General features: G+C 50.8%; 1 long non-coding RNA gene across 1 annotated transcript; it reads right to left on the reverse strand.

The window, feature by feature from the left end:
• Positions 1-1,515: 1,515 nt before the first annotated feature.
• Positions 1,516-15,352, reverse strand: LOC112927837 (uncharacterized). Its single transcript, XR_011998100.1, has 4 exons — positions 15,194-15,352; positions 6,557-6,735; positions 6,197-6,324; positions 1,516-5,531 (listed from the first exon to the last, which is right to left on the reverse strand). It is a non-coding gene; the product is annotated as an uncharacterized lncRNA (long non-coding RNA).
• Positions 15,353-20,937: the final 5,585 nt, after the last annotated feature.

Genomic DNA, 20,937 nt, shown 5'->3' on the forward strand with positions numbered 1-20,937 from the left:
AGTTAGAACAAATTATTTTAAGATTTGTGTGGAATCAGAAAAGACCCCGAATAGCCAGGGGAATTTTTAAAAAGAAAACCATAGCTGGGGGCATCACAATGCCAGATTTCAGGTTGTACTACAAAGCTGTGGTCATCAAGACAGTGTGGTACTGGCACAAAAACAGACACATAGATCAATGGAACAGAATAGAGAATCCAGAAGTGGACCCTCAACTCTATGGTCAACTAATATTCGACAAAGGAGGAAAGACTATCCACTGGAAGAAAGACAGTCTCTTCAATAAATGGTGCTGGGAAAATTGGACATCCACATGCAGAAGAATGAAACTAGACCACTCTCTTGCACCATAAACAAAGATAAACTAAAAATGAATGAAAGATCTAAATGTGAGACAAGGTTCCATCAAAATCCTAGAGGAGAACACAGGCAACACCCTTTTTGAACTCGGCCACAGTAACTTCTTGCAAGATACATCCACAAAGGTAAAAGAAACAAAAGCAAACATGAACTATTGGGACTTCATCAAGAAGCTTTTGCACAGCAAAGGATACAGTCAACAAAATTCAAAGACAACCTACAGAATGGGAGAAGAGATTTGCCAATGACGTATCAGATAAAGGGCTAGTTTCCCAGATCTGTAAAGAACTTATTAAACTCAACACCAAAGAAACAAACAATCCAATCATGAAATGGGCAGAAGACATGAACAGAAATCTCACAGAGGAAGACATAGACATGGCCAACATGCACATGAGAAAACGCTCTGCATCCCTTGCCATCAGGGAAATACAAATCAAAACCACAATGAGATGCCACCTCACACCAGTGAGAATGGGGAAAATTAACCAGGCAGGAAACCACAAATGTTGGAGAGGATGCGGAGAAAAGGGAACCCTCTTACACTGTTGGTGGGAATGTGAACTGGTGCAGCCACTCTGGAAAACTGTGTGGAGGTTCCTCAAAGAGTTAAAAATAGACCTGCCCTACGACCCAGCAATTGCACTGTTGGGGATTTACCCCAAAGATTCAGATGCTATGAAACGCCGGGACACCTGCACCCCGATGTTTATAGCAGCAATGTCCACAATAGCCAAGCCATGGAAGGAGCCTCGGTGTCCATCGAAAGATGATGGATAAAGAAGATGTGGTCTATGTATACAATGGAATATTCCTCAGCCATTAGAAACGACAAATACCCACCATTTGCTTCAACGTGGATGGAACTGGAGGGTATTATGCTGAGTGAAGTAAGTCAATCGGAGAAGGACAAACAGTGTATGTTCTCATTCATTTGGGGAATATAGATAATAGTGAAAGGGAATATAGGGAAGGGAGAAGAAATGTGTGGGAAATACCAGAAAGGGAGACAGAACATAAAGACTCCTAACTCTGGGAAACGAACTAGGGGTGGTGGAAGGAGAGGAGGGCGGGGGGTGGGGGTGAATGTGTGACGGGCACTGGTGGGGGCTCTTGACAGGATGAGCAGTGGGTGTTATTCTGTATGTTGATAAATTGAACACCAATAAAAAATAAATTTATTAAAAAAAAAATAGTTGCCATTTCTCGAGCAAGGAGGATGTCCAGGGCGCCGCGCTGTGGGATCTGCTTCATGGTCTTCTATCTCCTCAGAACATCCTCATGGGATTCTATTACCACCCATTTTACAGATGAGGAAGCTGAGGCTTGGAGGGCTGAAATGACTTGCCTTGTACCTCAGCCATGGCAGAACCAGCATTCAAACCTGGACCATTCTGTGCTTCTGTGGGATCTAGGCTAAAGCAGAGACTGGTATCCTGAACAAAGGCCCCAAGGGGCTTCCGAATGACCCATGGGCCATCCGAACTTGCTGTTTCACCAAACACCTGTGATTGCCCAGGGCAGGAGGGGGGTCAGGGAAAGAGTGGAGGATAGTCTGTGAGTCTCTGTGACTGCGACCCAGCCCCAATTTCAGACAGGCCACTGTTCCTCTCAGGCCCTTCAATTCATATTATTTGATTCCAACTCCCGTCTGCGTGGAATGGAAGAGGAAACTATGGCCCAAAGAGAGGACACTGCTTGTCCTGGCTCGCAGAGCTAGGACTTCTCAAGGATTCCTGATAATTGGTCTCCTGTCCTCTGTTTGGTATACAGAAGAACAAAGGCCACTGCTAACCAACCAAACATGTGTGGCCCTCCAAGACTCATATGTTGAAACCTAACCCCCAATGTGATGGGTGTTTGGAGGTGGGGCCTTTGGGAAGTGATTGGGTCATAAGAGTGGAGCCCTTGTAAATGGGACTAATGTCCTTATTAAAGAGACCCAGGAGAGATCTCTGGTCCCTTCTGCCATGTGAAGTTATGAAAGACAGCTGTCTGTGAACCAGGAAGCAGGTGCTCACCAGACATTGAATCAAGCCAGTACCTTGATCTTGACTTTCCAGCTTCCAGAGCTGTGAGAAATAAATTTCTGTTGTTTATGCCCAGTCTATGATATTTCATTACAGCAGCCCAAATGCACTAAGGCAGCCATTTTCCCCATCTGTTCCACACTGTTGATTCTTCCATCCATCCGTCCATGCAAATATCCACCCATGCATGAATCCATGCATGCACCCATCCACATATTCATTTACCCATGCATCCGTGAATGCCTCCACCCACAGCTGTGCAATGAGCATCCTCTATGTGCCAGGTCTGGGCTGGGTATTAGGGGCAGACCAGGCACAGCCTACCCTCGTGGAGTGTACAGGCTGACTGAGGAGCCACATATTAAACAAACAGCCCACAAAGCCCAAATGCATCACCATTGTGCTAAGTGCTGGGAAGAGGCAACTCAGGATGTTATGAGTAGGTGTAACAAGGACCATCTCTCTTGGGAGTGTTCTCTGGGCCCCAGGGAGCTGGTGGGCAGGAAACCTGCTGAGACAGCCCCATGGGCTTGGCCTCAGGGGACAGAAGCTATGAGAAAAGCATGAAAAATGCCCCAGTGGAGCCAATTGGCTTGGTGAGGTCACAGCCAGCCGACCTGGCCCTTCCTTGGCTACTGTAGGAGGTAAGTCAAGAGGTAAGGGAGGGGCAGGGGGGGTGTCTTTTAAAAATCTCCCTCCAGATTTGCTTTGTGAGCAATCCCAGCTGGAGCCTGAAGACTCCAAGAACTGTATCAGAGCTTTAGGAAACACAAGAGAAGTTATTTCAGGAGAAGGGAACAGCATGAGCATACGTGTGGAGGTGGGGATAGTAGACAGACCCAGGAAGGTAGGGCCAGAAGAGGAAGGGGAGGAGAAACTGAGTCCTGGTCCAGTGCCTTCATCTGCATTCTGAGAGCTCAGCTCCCACCACATACCACTAGCAGGAATTACTGTGAAAAGCTGACTGTGCTCAAAGAGGGCCACACACAATCCCCATTGCATCCTCACTGGATCCAGTAAGATCATTACTGCTGGATCCCATTTGACAGAAGAACCAAAATCAGGAGAGGTTAAATGTGTCGCCCAAAAGCACAGAGTTAGCAGGTAAAAGGGTCAGGATACCATCCCAGCCTGTGTTCCTACCACTCCCCTAGTGTGCCCAGCAAACAGTGGGAGGAAATCTGGACAGGTGAGGAGCAGGGCCCATGCTGGATCCCCCGTGATCTCATCTGTCCCTCCCACCAAGCTGGGAGTTTGCCTCTGTCGCTGCAAGACACTAGGTACAGAGCTGGTGCTTAGACAGTATCATGAATAAATATCCTAAGAGCAGGCACTCATAAGGTGCTTACCCCATGCTCTGCCACCACCACCCTGTGAGGTCATACTATCATTTTTCCCATTTCACAGATAGGGATGCCGGGACTCGGCTAGTAAGTGGGAAGGTCCTGATCCACTAGGCAGCAAGTAAAGAAATAAATCAGCAAACTCATTGATAAGCACAAGTAATGACCTGTGAACAGATGAGCACAAAGGTAAGTAAATAAAAGGTAATAGAAGGTAAGGAGTTGAAGGAGGGACACAGGGAGCTGAGGTGAGATGCAGTTCTCAGCCCAGAGGGGAAGGCCATTATGCTCAGCCCACCTGCAGCTCCCAGAAGAGCCTTTTCTCCTCCCAGGGTGGCTTGAGCGCATGCCAGGATGTTGCCTAGCAACAGGGCCCTCACCCTGGCCCTGCCCCCTTCCTCCAGGCCATAGCTGAGCAGTGTAGCCAGCCCCAAGCACTCCCCTCCACCCAAGGACTAGGGACCCTGGTCTCCCAGGGCTCTGAGGCTGAGGTAAGAGCCCCAAAACCTACCTGCCAGAAGGGCTGCTTGGACCAGCCATGGTTCTGAAAGGCTGCCTGCCCGGCATAGGAGAGTGGAGGGAGTAGAGGCCAGAGCAGTGACCACAAGGGCCCAAAGTTGGAAGTCTTGGGTTGGAGAAGATCTTGGATGAGTCACTTCCCTTCCTGAATGGGTTTCCTCATCAGTAGAATGGGGGCACGTACCCACTGGCCAGCGGCTTGTGTGGGGGGAGCACGGGGCTGGGGAGGCTTTCCATTGGGAGCACAGGGCCTAGAGGGCTCCCTGAGGAGGTGGGCCGCTGGAACTTCCCTAAACAAGGTGGCTGGGGAGTAGGAGGATTGCCAAAGGAACCAAACATCCTTCCAAAGGCCCAGAGGCCAGAGACTGGCATCCACTCAGCCATAGCGGCCCTTTGCTCACAGGCAGGCACATTTACCTTTAGTCCTCAATGCAGATCTAGAGGCTGGGAGGAAATGAAAAGTTGGCCCAGAAAGGTAAAGAGACTTGCTTCAGGTCACACAGCTGTTGAGTGGCAGAGCCAAGTCCAGCTCCCTTTCTCCTGCTCAAATGGGTGAAGCAAAGAGCAAAAAATGCAGCAACGGAGCCTTCAGGGATCCCTCCCAGCACTGCAAGGGGGTCTGGACTTTGTGCAGAGAGCAGTGGGGAACTGCTGATGGTTTTGAGATGGGAGGAAAATGACCCTGACTAGGTCCCTGGGTCCCTAGGTGCTGTCCTGGGCCATCTGTCTCCACCTCCCACACCTGCCACCCTCTGCATCCAGCCACCCCCACTGCTTCTCAACCACACCGAGAAACCATGTGTGACGGAGGAGAATGTAAAAATATATATATGTAACTGAAAAACAACGTGCTGACAGAACACAGCTATAAATACTCTGACGGGTGCAGAACCATTCCTTGGATCCTTCTTCTTGCCACCCCAGGAGCGGGGGCCCAGGATTTGACAGGTGGGGTTGGAACTCAGGGGGGAAGGGGAGGGGGCAACCACTTGTGGACCTACTTTGTGCCCAAAGCTTCACAAGCAGTATGGACCTGAGTCTTCCCAAAATCCTCTCAGAGAATCACTACTGTGGTCTCCAGGTCATGGGTAAGGAAACTCAGATTCTGAGCCAGTCACACAGCAAAGAGGCAGTGGCGCTGGGGTTCCTGCAAGCCCTGCCATGGGCCAGCCATCCAAAGGAGAGCAAGTGGGTTTCAAGCTCTGCTTCCCTGGCCAGAGAGAGCTTCAGGTTTCCAGGCACTCCCCTGCTTCCATGCCTTCAATAGCTCCCCAGTGCCCTGCAGATAAAGACCAAACTCAGTGAGGCCCTGAAGAGCCTTTGATCTGGCCTCTGATGCCCCCTTGAGCCCACTTCTGAGCCGCAGAGACCTTCTGTTAGGACCTCTCAGGACCCAATTCTCTTGACTTCTGTACCTCCATACCTGCAATTCCCTTTACTAAGCATGCTGCTCCTCTCTCCTTACATCTACCCACTCTAGGGCCCCAGCTTAAGTCCTACCTCTTCCCAGGCCTCCACCACCACTCAGATCCTCCTGCGCTTTCTCTGCAAATTATGAAGCTCAGGTTTTCCTTATGGGTGGTGGGCCGCAGCTGGGAACAGAACCAGGGCTGGCTGCAGGCAGCATGGCTGCAGAATGGGTGCCCCCAAGTGCTTGGCTGCTCAGGAGGGGCCCCTCTCTGATGCATGGGCAGGGCCAGGCAGTAACCCCACAGGGTAAAGTGGCCTTCAGGCTGTCAGAGACAACCAGGAGTAGAAGGGGAGCTGGCCTCAGGGCTGGGGGGAGAGGGGCAGGGACAAGGAAGGAAAAGAGGGAGAAAGAGACACAAAAGGAGCCCCATCCCCCCCCCAACCGCCCCACCTCCCTTCCTCCTCCCCCAAAGGGCACTGGAGACACACGGAAAAGACCTGGGAGTGAGCTGGCCCCATCCCCCAGACACTCACTGCATCAGGACCAGCCTTCCACATGCGGTCAGAGCTTGCTGCACCTCTGGCCGGTGTGCAGCACAAAGGTAAGGCTGCCAGGGGTCACCTGTTGTCCTCAGACCTTCCCCGTGGACCAGCACTGCCCCCTGCAAGTAAAGTATGAGCCACCTATGGCATTTTTACTTTGAATTTTCTAGTAGCCACTTAAAAAAAAGAAGCAGCTGAAGTTAGTTTTAAATGTTTTATTTAACCCAGTATACCCCAATATCATTTCATGTAATCCAGATAAAAAAAAAATCATTGAGTTTTTTTTAAACTTTTTTTTCTTACTAAGTGTTCAAAATCCAGTATATCTTACGTATGTATAACACATCTCACCTTGGACTAGGCACATTTCAAGTGCTCATCAGCCACATGTGGCTACTATATTGGGCAGCACTGCTGTAGGCTATGCCTTGATGAGAGCTAGGAGCATGATGGTATCATCCACAGTCATCTCCAGGGTCTAGCATGTGACGGATACTCAAGAAATGTTTGTTGAATGACTGGCTGTCCGACTGGGTGAATAGAAGAACACATGCATGAATGAACAGATGATCTGAGACCTTGTTAGATCAAAATCCAGATCCCAGCATGCGCCATGGGAAGAGCCTAGAAATAAATTCTCATCCCACTTCAGCCTCCAAGCCTTTGCATGACCGTGAGTCCCTCCCCTCTCTGGGCCTCAGCTTCCCCATCTGTACCAAGGGTGGTAGGGTTGGACTACATGATGTTTTTCTGAGCTCTCACTAGAGGTTCTCAAGGGGAGCCTACCCTCCCCTCCCTAGGAAGGCCCCCCACTCCCCTGACCACCCTACTCTCCCCTCTCCTGTGTGTGTGAGAGAGGAGGTCTCAGAAGAGGCCTTCAGGTGACCTTCTGTGCAGAGCAGAGCCAGGCCCCAAAGGACTCCTGCCACACCATGGCCGTGGCCCTGGGAATGAGGCCAGAGTGTATCCTCAGGCTCCCTCCTTGGTCACCTCCCTATCTCCCATTTGTTTCAAGCTAAGGAAGACAGCAGGACAGAGCCTGTCCCTCTGATTATGTAAAGGAGTAAAAGATGTGCTAAAGAGATGTGCTAAGAGATGTGTTAAATTCAATCTGAGGCCACACAGTGAGCAGAGCAGAACTGGGCCTCTGCTTTCCTCACCTGCAAAATGGGCACAAAACCTGCCTCATTGGGATCCCTTGGTGGCTCAGCAGTTTAGTGCCTGCCTTTGGCCCAGGGCATGATCCTGGGGTCCTGGGATCGAGTCCTGCATCGGGCTCCCTGCATGGAGCCCGCTTCTCCCTCTGCTTGTCTCTCTCTCTCTCTCTCTCTCTCTGTGTGTGTGTGTGTCTCATGAATAAATAAATAAAATCTTAAAAAAAAAAACCTGCCTCATTGAACATCAGTGCCTCTAATCCAGGCTCTGCAGCTTACATCCCTCTGGTCTTGGGGAAGAGGCTTTACCTTGCTATGTCTGTAGAAGTCCTGATTTGTAAATGGTGATGGTAACAATACCAACCTCATCTGGTGGCTGTGCCAATGAAATGTATTAACGTAAAGCGCTTATACAAGTGATAGATATTATCATTAGCCTTCACCGGGGAGCTATTCTGCAGTTCAAATGAGGCAAGGGGTGTGACTGGGGTTTATAAAACATGAAGTCCTCTCTTGAGAGGCAGGCACTTTTTGGCTGCAAAGGAGGTTGCAAACTATAATATGCACCATGACTTGCAAAGTGTTTTGTAAATGTTGTCGCATTAAGGAAGCTATTGTAGATTAGCTTGTTATAATCTGAAAGGCACTTCAAAATCATAAATCACTTTGGAGGCCATAGAGCTCTCTGTAAGGGCTTTCTAGACTGTTGAGTGCTCTGCAAGTCTAAAACAAGTGGCCTTTCAGAGCCATGGGCAAGAAGCAGGGTGGGAGTGGGTAGAGAAAGAAATTAGAACCAGAAGATCGAAATGGCAGCCGTTTCCCCTCTGATCCCAGCACCGTGGGCGCCCCATGCCAGGCAGTGCAGGGAGAGTCCAGCACCTCTGCAGATTCCTGCGAGTCTGCTCTGAGGCCAGGGAGGCCTGGCTGCTTCACTGACTCAGCCAAACGGATGAGTTAAGCAGGAATCAGCCTCATCTTCCTTGCACTTGTTCCTTGTCTTTTTTCTTTTTTTCTACCACAAAGGCAATGAACCTGACACCATTTAAAGATTTCCCTGCGGGCTGGGGAGGTGGTGAGCTCCTCAGCTGCCAGATGACCTTGCTCTGAGGCCCAGACTTGGGCCTCCTCTGAAGACCCAGCCTGGAGTGCCTGCTGCCCCCAGGTTGACAGAATAGCAGCAGTTCAAGGGCTGCTGGCAGGTGGAGGCCACTGCCTTCCAACAGCTGCGGGGGTTGGGGGGGTGGGAGTGGGGTGTGGGTGCAAAGGCGCCAGGCTGTGAAGTACTGCCGGCCCCGGGTTCCAATCTCAGCTCTGCCTGCTGCCTTCTCGCCTATGACCTTGGGAAAGTTCCCTTATTTGGAGTCAGAGAGTCCCTCAACTCTAACAGACCGATAATGCCCATTTGTGTGTATGCCTCGGGTGGCCTGGTGTGCATGCAAATTCTGTCCCATTCCCTATCCAGAGGTGCTGGGGACCTTCCAGTAAGGGAGAACAGAAGATGAGGCAGCTTCTAGAGCGTTGGGGTTATAAGCATGGGATTTCAAGTTATAAAGACCTGGATTCAAATCCTGACTCTGTGCCATCCAGCTGTGTGTCTTTAGGCAAGTCACACCACCCCTCCAAGCCTTCATTGCCTCAGCCACAAAATGAGCATAATAATAGTTGCTACCTTGTAAAAGTTGGTGAGGCTTTGAAGACGTGTATATAGCACATGTGGCACAAAATCTGGTGCCTAAGAAGCCCATCAATAGTAACTACGTCCTGCCACTCCCTGAATCATTCTGGATACCTCATTGTGCTTCCTAAGGGTGTGCAACTCCCCTTCGTGTGGCTCCTCACATTTGCAATTACTAGATAAATAGCCTGCGTTACCATGTGACCCAGATGACAGGTGGGGCCCTGGGCCCTCTGGCTCCATCTAGAGTCGCCCACCCTGAGTTTCTGCAGGAACCTTTCTTCCAACTCCATCTCCTTGTGGTCCCTGGGCTGCATGTTGTTGACCCAAGGGGAAACTCCTCTGAGCTCCTTCACAAACCATAGGCATGCAAACCACTTTTTGCTGTAGATGTCACAGATGGAGGAGGTTTCTGCTAGAATCTGCTCCAGAGCCGTCTCCCTGCCCTCAGAGCTCACACCAGGCTCTTACCTGCTGATCACTGTACACTAGGCCTGCTGGCATCTGCCTCTCTCCCTCCTGCCCCGCTTTCCTCTCTTCCTCTCCTACCTTTCCAGAAGCAAGACAAGAAGAAGCCTTTTCCTCCTGCCTCCTGCGGCATATCTTGTGTTACTGAACAAAGGCAGTCTCTTCCTAGGGTTTGATGAATGCAAGTTTTCTTCATCTAGTGACATCTACGAGTCTGTGTCCCTGCTCGCAGTCATATGCCCAGCCCCCAGCAGGCAGCTGGGAAATATGTGGTGAGTAAAGGAACAAATGAGTAGGACGGGTTACCAGGGCAGGGAGACCAGAGAAGCTGCCCTCTGTGGTTGCCTAGGGCTGTCTACTCTCAAAGCTCAGTTCCTGGGGAAAGGGACAGATTCAGGAAGAGGCTGAAGCCGATGTGTGTCTCTTTCAGGCCCCCCAAACAACCCAGAACTAACACATTCTTGGCTCTTCAAGGGCCATGTGAACATTAACACTTGGGGGTCCTTCCTCAGGATCTGACCCTTCCCCATCAGCAGCTCCCTACCTCGAGGGGTACTAAAGGTGGCAGAGAAACAAGCAGTGGTTCTCAGGACAGGCTGCACTTCAGACTCCCTGGAAAATATTTAACCACCAGAACCACATGGGCCTCACACCTCCTCCCCCAAGATCCAATTCAAATGTCTCTTGCGGGGCCTGATGATTGATTTATTAAAAATTCTAGTCGATTCCAGTATACACCTCTGAACCAGAGGAAGGGGCTGGGTCATTTGTTTGTTTTTTAATTAATGTGTCTGCCTGTGAAGTTTCCACCCAAGTCCCTCAGAGGAGCAGGTGGTCTCTAGGCTGGTCGTCCAGGCTAAGGGCCTGGCCAGATGGTAGAGAGGAAGGTATGTGGGTTTGGCAGGCATTGGAGACCTGTGTCTGAATCCCTGTCCAACAATGTCCCAGCTCTGTGGCCTCGGGCTAGTAGTCACTTCACCTGTCTCCTCCCTTGTGAGTTGGTAATCGGAACTCCTACAGGTTGACTGGGATCAATCACCTGACACAGGGTCCAGCCTAGAGTGCTCTGTAAAGTAAGATTCTGTTGCCTTCCTGAACAAGCTTCGGGGTCAGAGGGGAGGCAAGTGTGGCCCCCAACCCTGGTGGAGTACCTAATGGGAAGAACACTGGCCTGGGAGGAAGTTCTAGTTCTGGCTCATCATGATATATGACCTTAGTCAAGTCACTCCTGCCTCTGAGCCTCAGTGACCCTGTTCAGCTCCAACCTGGGAGATGGGTAAGGGCTGACATTTAAGGGGTTGGACAGGGGATCCCTGGGTGGCTCAGCGGTTTGGTGCTTGCCTTTGGCCCAGGGTGTGATCCTGGGGTCCTGGGATTGAGTCCCACATCGTGCTCCCTATATGGAGCCTGCTTCTCCTTCTGCCTGTGTCTCTGCCTCTCTCTCTCTGTGTTGCTCATGAATAAATAAATAAAATCTTTAAAAAGAGGTGGGCAGTTGGACAGAACTGTTTCAGCCAATTCTCTGAGGCAGGTCACTTAGCCTCTCTAAGTCTCAGTTTGCTCGTCTGTAAATTGAGATCCAGTAGTGTGCACATCTCATCAAAACTCTGTGTTTAGGGACGCCTGGGTGGCTCAGTGGTTGGGCGTCTACCTTTGGCCCAGGGTATGATCCTGGGATCTCAGGATCGAGTCCCACATCGGGCTTCCTGCATGGTGCCAGCTTCTCCCTCTGCTTCTGTCTCTGCCTCTCTCTGTGTCTCTCATGAATAAATAAATAAAATATTTAAAAAACAAACAAAAAACTCTGTGTTTAGTGATGTCATGTCACTAGCTTGAAATGGGCCACAGTGGGAGTATTGACACCAAACAAAGTGGTAAACATTACAAATCATGATTCTCCCCACTTCCCCTTCCATGCACCCTCCACCCCCAAAGGTCAGTTTACCAGCACACCAGCCACTGGGACCCAGGTAGGAAAATTCTCACCATGGTTGTTGGGAGATTCAGAGAACCATTGCCTGTTAAGCATTTAGCATAGCACCTGGGATTTAGCACAGCACTTGGGCAATAATATGCGCTAGTTAAACACACTTAACATTTATCAGCCATCCGTTTGTCTCTGGCCTGGTGTACAGTGATCACATCTGTCATCTCATGTAGCTTTAACAACCCTGAGAAACTTCTAGAAGAGGAAATTTGGGCTCAGACAGGCTTGCTGACTTCAAAGGCAATTAAACTTCGAGGGCCTACTATGTGCTAAGTTTATTTGTATATACCCATCTCCGTTCAGGCTTATAACCTCCTTTTCTCACTACAGTTAAGGAACCAAAGGCCCAGAATGGCCAAGTGACCCACCCCAGCTCCCAAGTTGAGCGCAGGGGGTGGAGGCACCCTGTATCTGTCTTGAAGCTATGTGTGCTGGCTCTGCTTCTGCCAGGTCTCCTCCCTACCACAACTAGCCACATCCTCTCCTGGATCAGGGCAAGCTTTGCTGATCTGATCTCTCTGGCCCTCTCCAGCTCTGACATCCTCAGTATTTAAATCAGCACATGAATATTTCACAAGCATCCCCGGCGAAAATAACCCCCCGCCTGGTTATGTCAGGCCAAGGCCCCAGTCCCTGCCGGGTGCTCAGGCTATTTGCGAGGCCTGCAATTCTGCAAGGCCTCCCAGCAGCAGCCAAGGAATCGATAGCCTTTAAATAAGTAATTAGAGGAGCTGAAGATGTTGGCACAGCCAGGAGTGAGCAGGGGAATATAAACTCACAACTCTCCCAGGCTCGCTGTGGAGGGCTGCCTCCTGTGCCTTGGTCAGATGTGGCAGGGCCTGGGGTAGGCTGAGAGGTGGGGGCAGTGCAGGGAAGCACAAGATGAAACAACCCTGTTTGGCATTTGCTCAGCCCTCTCCATGTGCCAGGCTTTCTCTCGTCTTTGCCATACCCAGTGTTCTCCTAAAGTCATTGAAGCTCAAAGAGGGGAAGTCAGGTGCCCAGGGCCACACAGCTAGGAAGTCACAGAAGCTATAGGCCCGTCTGACTTTATTTTTTTTTTACATGTTTTTTTTTAATTGTTTAATTTTTATTTATTTATGATAGTCACAGAGAGAGAGAGAGAGAGAGAGAGGCAGAGACACAGGCAGAGGGAGAAGCAGGCTCCATGCACCGGGAGCCCGATGTGGGATTCGATCCCGGGTCTCCAGGGTCACGCCCTGGGCCAAAGGCAGGCGCCAAACCGCTGCGCCACCCAGGGATCCCCCGTCTGACTTTAGCACACGGTCTCTCAGTGTGCTTGGGAAATACTGACATCTTGTTGGCCCGGTAATTCTTTGTTTTGAGGGTGCCTATGCCTGTACGATGTTTTCACCCTGGCCTCTACCCTCTAGATGCCGGTAGCACATCCTCCCCACTTGTGATAACCTTTTGGTCATCTGCCTCCAGACATTGCCAGATATCCTCTGCCGGGGGTGGAGGCGGGCAAAATCACCCCCAGTGGAGAGCCACCGCTTTAGAGTCTGTGTTTACTTGGCTATTCCTTTTCTCTGCTGCTGGTGGCTTTTAGGATAAGATCAAATTCTTTCTCTGACCTAGAGAGGCAGCTCTAGAACCAAAGCTGGCCAGGTGAGAACATACCAGCTGTGTGACCTTGGGCAAGTTCTTAACCTTTCTGTGCCCATTTCCCTATTTATTTGTTTGTTTGTTTAAGATTTTATTCATTTATTCACGAGAGACACAGAGAGAGAGAGAGAGAGAGACAGGGACACAGGCAGAGGGAGAAACAGGCTCCATGCAAGAGGCCCAGTGTGGGACTCGATCCTGGGACTCCAGGATCACGCCCTGGGCCGAAGGCAGGCACCAAACCGCTGAGCCACCCAGGGATCTTCTCCATTTCCCTATTTATAAAACAAGCCCCCCCCCCCCCCACCAAAAGGTTATCATCAGGTTTAAATGAATTAGCATATGCAAAGCATTTAGAGCAGTGCCTGCCACATACAATCCAAGGACCCACTGGACCAAGTCCCAGTCCGAGACTGCAGCCTCACTGGTACCATTCTTCCCCTAAGAAAGGGGAGAAAGACCCTAGCAGGAGCTGGATGAAATCACCTCTGACAATTTCTGCTCTTCCCTAGCCCCACTTCCTGCTGCACTCCCCCTCCTGCCAGCCCTGGAGCTGGAGAAAACAGAAACAAGGATGACCATATAGTCCCACAGGACCTACCACAAGGTACCAAGAACAGAAGCTGCCACTTCCTCTCCCCCTGCAGTACTGGCTGTGCTCAGAGAGGAGCGTGGAGGGGCTGCACCTGATTTACAAAAGCATCCTATTACAATACAATGCCTTTTATTATCCAAGAAGCTGTAAAATACTTATAAACAAACACATTTTATCACTGGAGTTGGTCATCACATTTTGCTGGCCTATAGCATGTGTTTTTGTTATACTGAGTCTCTTAGAAACAAGGTTCCAGAATGCTGTCCTCATTTGGGTGCTTGGGAGAAATAGTGTCTGGGAAGGCACTGCAGGGCATCCTTACAGAAACAGCCCCCAGGGCAAGAGCACACACACACATGCTGCTTAAGTGACACACACTTTCCCCAGAAGGAAGGATCCCTAGAGATTACCTGGTCCAGCCTCCTCCTAGTGGAGGAATCTGAGGCCCAGGACGAGGACAGTGCTTTGTCCAGGATCATAGAACAACTTGGTTCAGCAACTGTTTTCTGAGTGTATTAATGAACCCCAGATGCTGTAATAGGCCCCCCATCTCAGTGGCACAATGGAATTGTCTTTCTTGCTCACATAGCAGGTGTTCTGGATGGTGGATGAGCCTTCCACATGGTGACTCATGAACCCAGGCTCCTTCCTTGTGGCTGCACCCTCCCCAAGGGCTTCAGAATTATCTGCTTTAGCTGGATGGGAAAGAATTCAGAGGATTGCAGGTTTTTGTGGATTTTTACAGAGGGTTTTTTTTTTTTTTTTTTTTTTTAGGTCCGGCTGAGGGGTGGCCCCCATTGCTTGTGTGCTCATTCCATCGGCCAATTCCTAAGTCACATTCCATACGTAACTTCAAAGGGAGGTTGGGAAATGTAGCCTGGCCATGTGCTCAGGAGGAGGAAGAGACAAGCTGATGAATAGCTAGCTGACCAGGGCTCAGGGTCTGACCCGGGGCTGGAAGCTGCCTGGGCAGAGATGACTTAGATGACTTAGAAGGTCCACCTGCTCTCTCAGAGCTCATAACTAGTTAGGGGAGGGGAAGCAGCAGCAGGTGCAGGCGGCCGATGTTCCCAGCTTGAAATTCAGAATAAGGACTTGTCTTTTTGAGCCCCCTTCCCATTGATCACTGAAAGTCCACTTACTTCTCCCTAGAGAGACCCCAGCCCATGGTAAGTCCAAGACTCCCAGGGTCCTTGCCAATTCAGTCCAAAAGGAGTCTGTAATCCTTGTTCCTAAAAGGTTGCAGACAGAGAGCCTGGGAGGCTCAGTCAGTTAAGCGTCTGAGTCTTGATCTCAGGATCATGAGTTCAAGCCCTGTGTGGGGCTCCATGTGGGGTGTGGAGCCTATTAAAATTTTTTTAGAAAAGAAACAAAAGGTTGCAGAGAAGACACTTGAAGGCCTGCTTCATTTTATGAAAGTCCCTACTCTCTGTAATATTTCCTTTTTGAGAGAGAAAGAGGAAGCCTCTCTCCCCAGAGTTACCTGTTACTTGGCACAGCCACCAGCCTGGGCTCTCAGCAGAACAGTTCTGGGAAGATGACCTGGCTCTTCAGTTTACCTGTGTATGGATGCACATGGGTGTATGCACACACCCCTCAGAACTAGCCATAGCAGACATTTGCCACTTTGGTTAGCATATCTATTTGGGGGATCCCAAGATGGTGAGAGGACCTCCCACTACAGAAGCTGATTGGGCAGATATTCTGCATCCCTGGCCACTAAAATACAGACAAGTGGCCTAAAGTGTGGCCAATGGGACATGCCCTCTCAGGACTTTGAATCTTTAGAGTGACACAGGCAGAGGGCCAGTCAGACTTTAAAGGCCACTGTAGCAGAACGACATCTAGTGTTGTGTGATGCGTCACCTCTGTGGCCCATGGTGACAGCAGGAGCCACGGTGACTGCTGGCATGGGGCCCCTTGGCTGGGCCTTAACTCTCTGGGTTCCTGTTAAGCCTGTTTCTTCAGTCCCCTTGTCAATTGCATGTGCCACTTGACACTTTTCCAGACAACTCCTTTAGGTTACCGGAGCCAGTCTTTACTAACAGCTGCCAAGAACCCTCCTTATGTAGCCTGTGTGACAACTGAACCACCATCCCACTCCCTTCAGTATTTCCTTTGCTGCCAGCTTCACCCAGGGCCATCCCAGACCGGCCCTCCACCTTGGCAGGTCTAACAGCTTCCACCCTCAAGGGAGATGCCAAGGTTCCCTTCTCTTTCCTCCAGGAGATTCTGAGTAAATCTCTAATTAACCCTCTGTTCACACTCCTTTCACATTCAAAGTCCTCAAGAGGGCTGTGGGCAGGACCAACATAATTGGTTTTCTTTGTGAGCCTATGTATTTTACGCATTTAAAGCCGTTATTCTGAAAAGAGGTCCATCCTCTTCACCAGATGCCAAAGGAGTCTGGGCCACCAAAAAAAGTGAGGACCCCTCTGGACCATAGACTCAGGACTGCTGATAACAGGATTCCTTCCACTACATGAGGTCCCTTTGCCTGCTGGTTGAAGGACACCCCATCCTCCCTGCACCATTCCTTCTGGAAAGAGGTCCCTACTTACTTCTGGGGCCAGCTCCCCTCCCCACTCTAGACAGAGGCAGGTGGTCCCAACAGAGGTTGCCGTGTTGTCACATGACCTCAGCTTCAGCTGACTGGTTAGGGAGAGGCAGGCTCCTGCCCCAAGCCAGGCCAATGGGTCCTTCTCTGCAGTTGCTCTTCTAAACAGGAACTGGTGGGGATGCCTGAGTGGCTCAGCGGTTGAGCATCTGCCTTCAGTTCAGGGTGTGATCCCTCGGTCTGGGGATAGAGTCCCACATTGGACTCCCTGGAGTCCTGCTTCTCTCTCTGCCTGTCTCTGCCTCTCTGTGTGTCTCTCTTGAATGAATAAATAAATAAAATCTAAACAAATTAAATTTAAAATAAATAAACAGGAACTGGGGGGGTGCCCGTTCTACTCCACCGTGGTGGGGACTCGCAGTGGGGATTTGAAGCTAAAAGCAGTCAAGTTTCCCACAAAGCAGGGGAAGCCAATTTGAGTAGGACAGGGAAGGTGATGCGAGAGAGATTGAGACTGAGACAGAGACAGACTGAGAGAGGAAGAAAGAGAAGCGGGGGTGAGGGGTGGGGAGGGGAGAGGAAAGAGGAGGGGAGGGAGCTGGCTGCATCCTAGCCCCCAGTCTAGCTGTGACACTGCTGCTTTGCTCTGCATTTTGCTTTGGTTACTCATTGCTTCCTTCAGTTGCCCACTTTTGGCCTCAGCTCGTTGGAAATGGAGCTTATCACTGTCCATCTTGTTTCCACTGACTTCCTGGAGTCAGCACAGAGCCTGGTGGGTGTACAGCCAACATCTGTGAATGAATGAATAAATGAATGAATGAGCAGGGTACAGAGAGTGATTATACTCCGTAGAGACATGGCAGGAACTGCCTGGGGTGAGATGTAAAGGATGAATAGGAGTTTTCTGGATGACCCTTGTGGGGCAAGAGGCTAGAAAAGACAGAGGGGACTAGGTTGAAAAAGGCTTAACCACCAGACTAAAAATTAGGATTGTTACAAACAGTGGCTGATCTAGGTGTAAATCCGAAGTGTTCCTGCTGATGCCTGAGAGCTCCATCCATGTGGGTAAGTGTCTGGGTGTTCTTAAGCTCTCCTCACATCCCTGCTTCCAGAGACCTTGCTAATTGGAAAATCAGGTTCTCCTCCCACCCCACCGAACACCTGTCCCCAAACTGCCACCACAGGGGTCCCTGCTAAGCTTTCAACAGCTCCATCCAGCGGGGCGATTCCCCCACCCCCCACCCCTCTGGGCAGGCTTCCCTATTGACTTTGACCCACACTGCTTCTCTTCTCTTCCCTCTAGGGGTCTCCTCTTTCTGGGCCCACAACCATTCCTGAAGTACTGGTGCCTCCATTGCCTGTACTGGTTCCTCCCCTCGCTCTGCACTCACGTTGGACTGCCTGCCCCCTCTCCTCCTGGGGCTTCAGGGACCACTCAGAGCAGCTCCAGACCCAACTATCCAGGGGCTGGACCTTCTCTTCCAGGCTATGCCGTGGGCACTTTGGACTCAAACGCATCTCAAATGAGACTCCTCACCTTCCCCTCCTGCCCACTGTTGGTACCGTCCTCCTGATGTACATAATGCCTCCCGTTCTCCCAGCCTGTGAGGAGTGGGGAGGAAACAGGCTTGGAGGAGGACAGAGGGTCTGCCTAACTCCAGCCATCCTGCTTGATCAGGACTCAGGATGGGGCGGTGTTTCTCACCTCTGACCCCCGGGCCTCCTGGGGCCAGGCCAGTTGACATTGACCAGATCGATTTCCACCGTGTTGGGAAGTCAGCGGTCAGCTGCTGACCACACTGTCAATTATTCAGGCTCCCTGGGATTCCACCAAGAGCAAGGGTTTAACTAAAGCATGGCTCATTGTCCTCACACCCCCAACTTTCCCTCAGAAGCCTGGGCAGGGAGGGCCACCTCCCCACACAGCCAAGCGGCTGTCTGGCCCAGCCCCCACTCCCGCTCCCCACCCCACACATCCAGGACCCTCTAGAGCCTCTTGGTCCTCAAGCCTCTGGGAGGTATTCCTGGGCTGAGGGGGGCTGAGGCCCTGAAGGCAAAGCTGGGAGTTGTGGCCAGAAGTTAGCTGAAGCACATTGTTTTGGCAGGTCCCAGACCTGGTAGGCACAAGCCAGTTGACAAGAGACTACTATCCGGAGTGACAGCTATCACGGGGAGAGCCTGGGCTGTCAAGGAGAGAAAACGATCATTTTAAGTGTGCTCTAAATTTGCAAACTCTTCGTGACAGACATTATCATGTGGCCTCAAGTCTTTTTTTGGAACCAGGTGATACATAAATAAAAACACATTCATTTGATAGCTGTTTATTCAACAAACTGGGCATTTTGCAAGGTGCTATGGGATGAGGAAAGAATATCAATTTGGCCCTGCTCTTGAGTAATACCAGTACTAATGCTAATCATGAGGGGAACTACCATGTGTCAAGGAAGGTTCTAAACACTCCATGCTTCAAGGCACACTACCCTCATGACCACCCAGTGAGGCGGCTGATGGAACCGTCTCCATTTTACAGGCAGGGCAAGATTTATAGGTGAGAGAGGTACAAGATGTGCCCAAGGTCACACAGCCAATGGAAATAATGGAGCTAGCATTTGAGCCCAGGTACCTGATTTCTAGTCCCTGCTCTCAGCCTCTCTGATCAAAGTTGTGTGAGGGGGTTCAGTCGGGGTCAGGTAGGTGATCACATATGTAATGATCTAACGGACAAAGCTGTGGAGGAGAGATCAGAACTCATCCATCCAGGTTTGGGGGAGGGGGTGATTAGTCACAGAAGTCTATCTAGAAGTATCCTTTAAGCTGAGAACTTTTGGAAGAAGTGTCTGATGGAGGAAGAGTCCAGGGAAAGAGGAACCTTCATATCAGGTAGCAGGGCCAGCCCACCCAGAAGCCCTTGCAGCCCCAGTGCTCTCAGAGGACCAACCCCCTTGGGCAAAGAGGAGCAGGCAGGCCAGCCACTTCCTCTCTGTCTGCCGGCTGTATTTTTAGATCTCTTAACTTTTCAATGACTGGTGGGCTGGCAGTATCTGGGCCTTCCTCAGGACTTTTATAGTCTCCTACCACAAGTGTCCATCACAGCAGCCCCCCAGGGGCCTGAACGGCAGGGCTGCTTGGAAGCCCCCGAAGCCTTGGCTGCTTCATGGATGTGATCAGGCCAAGGGGCCCACTCTTGATTGCTAATTGACACTAGCCACCTCTCTCCCTTCTGTCTGCTTTCTCTCTTTATTTATTTTTTTAAAAAAGATTTTATTTATTTATTCATGAGAGACACAGGCAGAGGGAGGAGCAGGCTCCATGCAGGGAGCCTGACATGGGACTCGATCTCAGGTCTCCAGGATCACGCCCTGGATTGGAGGTGATGCTAAACCGCTGAGCCACCGGGGCTGCCCTGCTTTCTCTTTTTATTCCTGCCAGTTCAATCCACTGCTCCCCATGGTCCCTATCGGTGCCAGAGTTGGGCACTGACAGACTAACCTAGAACAGACCTGAGTGCCTTTAGCAGCACCCATAGTAGAGGCAAGGTGAGTGTACATGATTCGTGTCCCAACTTGGGACATGCATGAAAGCAAAGATGCACTGTTGACAATTGTGTTGGAAGCACAAGGTCAACCCAAGCGTGCTGAGATACAAGTTCAAGTTCATCCCAGTTCAACAGAAGGATGGAAAAGTGAGGACAAGTAGAAGGGAGTCTTGGCTGGTGTAATGGCACATGCAGAGACGTGGCAAGTTTGGGATAAGTGGAGAGCTTATGGTGGCAGTAGTCTGGCACCTGGACCACGGAAAAGGCATGGAAGGAGAACCCAAGGTGGACTCCGGGTGGGAAAAGATGGACAGTTTGGTACAAGTACAATGGAGTGTCAAAACCTTGCCCCTCGCTCTGCCATCCCTGGGCCCATAGCAGGCCTCACTAACTGATCACTCCACTCTCCCTCCCTGTCAGCGGATTCAACCTGCCAACCCTCCATACAATGCTGGGGCCAGTCACTTTCAGTTGTCAAGCTATGCACTAGAGAAAACCTGTTTGCCACCAGGGGCTCAGTACAACATGTACTTAGCCAGAGAGGAGGCTGGAGTTCAAATTGAGAGAGGCCCAGAATGTGGGACTAAGGAGCTGGCATCTTCTCCAGGTGTCAGGGAGCCATCATAGGATGTTGGGCGGAGGGATGTACTGAACACTTCAGGAATTTTAGGAAGGTTGCTGCCGTGGCAGGGAGACCAGTGAGGGGGTGCCAATGTCCAAGCGAGAGAGGAAGCCCCCCTTCACCCTGCCCCCACGGAAGTGGGAGCAGAGAAGGGAGTCTGATGATGAGGCAGATGCCATGGGGCAGGAAAAGAAGAGGAAGGCATTGGGGTGACTCCCAGGCTTCTGGGTGCCTGACCTGGAATCTGGGAGCATGCTGTCTGCCAGGCGGTTGTGCCAGCATGATGGGAGGTCCGGATGGGAATCTTTGCTCCAGAGGTCACCAAACAATGCAAGATCACCACGGAGAGAGCCACCCTGGGACTCCAAGTCCCGGGTGGGGGTGGAACAAACTGGTTTGGTAGGTGTTACCAGAGAACATCAGAGTCTGGAGAAATTTGCCTCTGAGGGAAATGAACAATCACAAGGATATCATCCCTTGCCCTTAAGGACCCTACAGAGGAAGACAGGGGCC

This window comes from Vulpes vulpes, chromosome 2 (genome assembly GCF_048418805.1).
Source record: "Vulpes vulpes isolate BD-2025 chromosome 2, VulVul3, whole genome shotgun sequence".
Classification (NCBI taxonomy): domain Eukaryota; kingdom Metazoa; phylum Chordata; class Mammalia; order Carnivora; family Canidae; genus Vulpes; species Vulpes vulpes.